The sequence below is a fragment of the Delphinapterus leucas genome, chromosome 8, assembly GCF_059928025.1.
Source record: "Delphinapterus leucas isolate spDelLeu-1000000601 "Yukka" chromosome 8, BTC_Dleu_Yukka2, whole genome shotgun sequence".
In the NCBI taxonomy this organism is placed as follows: domain Eukaryota; kingdom Metazoa; phylum Chordata; class Mammalia; order Artiodactyla; family Monodontidae; genus Delphinapterus; species Delphinapterus leucas.
In genome coordinates this window covers 68,137,763-68,141,241 of record NC_143136.1, presented here as the reverse complement: position 1 = coordinate 68,141,241, position 3,479 = coordinate 68,137,763, and the positions used below count along the sequence as shown (strand labels likewise).

Here is a 3,479-nt window from a genome sequence, read left to right as displayed (position 1 = left end):
TATATATCAATGTTTTATTCCTGCCCTTATATATCACATGTTTATGGCATCTATTGTTGGGTGTGCTACAGTACTTTCTGACTGCCTGTCATAATTGTGAGAATGTCATTCTTACGGAAGCCACATCGAGGTTGTTGATCCCTTGCTTAATGCAGATGAGCGATACACTGACTGGAAGGCATCTTAAAATCTTCAATACTGGTGTTTGTAGGCTGAGCAATATAAAGAAAAAGCAAACAAAGTGGATTTTTAATTTTAACTTTAAAACTTAAATACACTAGGCCAGTCATCTTTAGATAACTGAAACTGTAAGTGGGCATAGAAAAGATTTCAAAAGGGAAAATAGTTGAAAAGTAAATCAGTGTGAAATTGCAAACATAGGGGAAGAAATTATAGAAAATCAGGGCAATCATGGGAAGCCATGTAGGCACAACACAAGGAGGAATTATGTCTGATATAGTATCAGAAGCCAGACTAAGGCTTAAGTACAAGTTTAGACACTGTTAACTCAACTGGGACCCTATCCTCTTTCTGACTTTTCCTTCTCATTTATTGTCTATTTTAAAGAATTTCTTCTTGGAGCTCAGCTGAGCTGAGCCTATATTATCATCCACAACAATTATGGTTATGGCACTGTTCCAGGGTCCAGTGATAATATCTAAGGGTTATGAAATAGGAAAATGTCTCAAATTCTTGAAGCTATCATTCTTGCTGGGGACATTTACCTCAAATCCTGCCTAAGATATATCAAAAAATAATTTCATTGATAGGAAGCATGAAATTGCATCTGTGTTGGTTACACCAGGTGGATCTTCTCAAGATATTATGGGTCCAGAGGCATCTAAACAATTTAAACATTAAGGTAGAATCACTTCAGATAGAGGGGAAAAAGCCAGAAAAATTAGTTTAAAAAATTTAACACTTGATTGGGGGTAATCTAATTGTTCTATATTCTTTTTGCCCTATTATTAAGATGGTTTTGAAAACAAAGTCTACTGGTTTTGATGTGATTACAAAAACAATTAACACTCATTGTATAACCTAACAATGAAAATAGGGAAAGTCACAAAGAAAAAAACTAAAAATATTAAAATCTAAAACTTTAATATCTAGAGAAAAACACTCTTAATATTTTCTTGTTTAGCCTTATCTTAAATATAATGTATTTATATACTTTAAAAAATTATTTGGGAAGTTATATACATACTTTTTCACCTAATATTCAATGAACAGTTTTCCATGTCTTTAAATATATACTTGTAAAATGTGATTTTTAATTACCACATATATTTACTCCTGTGAACATAACATTATTTAGCCAATCCATTATTGATGGAAGTTTTGGTTGTTCCATTATTTCGTTTTTGCAGTTATAAATAACACTCTTCTTTTTTTTTTTTTTTTGCGGTACGCGGGCCTCTCACTGTTGCGGCCTCTCCCATTGCGGAGCACAGGCTCCAGACGCGCAGGCTCAGCAGCCATGGCTCACGGGCCCAGCCGCTCCGCGGCATGTGGGATCTTCCTGGACCGGGGCACGAACCCGTGTCCCCTGCATTGGCAGGCGGACTCTCAACCACTGCCCCACCAGGGAAACCCAACACTCTTCTTTAAAAGTATTTCTGTTCACGTTAGAGAGTTAAAAATGTATATATTGTTTTTCTGCACTGGGTAGTTTTGTTTTACAGAGGGGGTAAGGGTTAGGTGGTGTCAAGAAGAGTGACATGGAGCAAATAATTTTTATTAGCATTTTTTTCTTTTACAAATACACCAAAGAATCATGCAATGCTGCCAGCATTGGATGCAATCCTGGGCCACAAGTCTGTACATTCCTTTGCAACTGGTCCTGTGATGGCAGAACCTTTCATCTCACCTTCATTGTTTACTATGACCCCTGCGTTATCTTCAAAATAAAGAAACACACCATCTTTTCTCCAGTATGACTTTCGTTGTCAAATTACCACTGCTGGATGTACCTTCTTTCTGAGCTCTGGTTTGCCGTTCTTGACTGTGGCCATCACCGTGTCACCCACACCAGCAGCAGGAAATCTATTCAGTTGTCCCTTGATCCCCTTCACAGAGATGATATATAGATTTTTGGCTCCTGTGTTGTCAGCACAGTTGATCATGGCTCCAAGTGGAAGACCCAAGGAAATCTGGAATTGGCACCAGAGGACCCACCACATCCTCGGTTTGACATCTTGAACGCCAGAAAGGGACAGAAAGCTGTAATTTTTAATACCTTTAAATATCTTCCAGAAACCTTGTACCAGTTTACATCTATACTAGATTGGCATATGAGTGTTTATTTCCTCCTCCTCAGTGGAAACAATGAATAATACCATAAGAAAAAAAAAAAACAACCTTTGTTTATTTGGTAGGGGAATATGGCACTGTATAGGTATTTTTAATATGCATTTCTTTAATTAGCAGAATAGTTTATTTTCAAAATGCATTTGTTGATCATTTGCACCTTCATTTTGCCAGTTAATATTTCTGCTGAGAATTTAGCTAAGCTACTCCTTGGTGTTGCTGCCTTGCCATCCATTTTGTTTGGCCAAGCAGCCTGCAGGGACCTGAAATTGACACTAGTCCCTCATGCAAGCATGTGCCCTAGATAGCTGACTGCAGAGTCACAAGCAAATGTAAGTCACTGATATGACTTTCCCAACAGCCCTTGTGATCAACAGTCTCCCCTTCCTCCCAGGGCCTTCCCTTTGTGTGCCCTTTAGATAAGACCACCATGGGGCTTATCAAAACTCACTCTTTTTGTTTGAATTGACCAATCTGGTCTAGCCCAGGAACCACAAAGCACTCCACCCATGGACCCTAATAAAAGTATGTACCCCAAATTGTGTGTGTCTCTCTCTCTGGCTGCATCCTACCTTCACTTCCCCATGTGGCCCCTCAAGGTGGTTCCTCCAAGAACCGGGAGTAATAAACTTTTGTAACTCAGTTTCTGTCCTGGTCTCTTGTTAAATTGTGACTCACCAGATGGCACCCTGTGCTCCACTTAACAAGTGTTAACAAAGTAATAACAATTTCTTTGCCTATTTTTCTGATGGGATTTTTGCTTTTTCTTTCTTTATCTGTCTGAAATGTTTGTCTTATGATTGAAAAAAATATTTTCCCATTATTTTTATGTTTCTTTTACTTCTGTTTATGCCATTTTTTGATGTTTGCAAGTTTGTGTGTCTATGTGTTTATGTAGTCAAAGCTATTGATTTTTTTCCTTTATTTCTTCCCCATTTAAAAAGGGGAAGAAATAAAGGAAAAAGGTAACTATTCATTTATATTTTACTTTCAAACCTAATGGTTTAATTTTTTTGTTGTTGTTTAAGGCTATTATCCACCCTGAATTTATTTTGATGTGTGGTGGGAAGTACAGATCTAACTTTAGTCCCAACATTTTTTTCCAAATAATTAACCTGTTCTCCCAGTGTAATCTGCTGAATAATCAGCTCTTTCCCTTCAGATCTTCA

The 3,479-nt window shown here is 37.5% G+C and overlaps 1 pseudogene; it reads right to left on the bottom strand.

The window, feature by feature from the left end:
• Window positions 1-850: 850 nt before the first annotated feature.
• On the bottom strand, window positions 851-2,197 carry LOC111172953 (large ribosomal subunit protein uL14 pseudogene; annotated as a pseudogene).
• Between the last annotated feature and the right edge of the window lie 1,282 nt (window positions 2,198-3,479).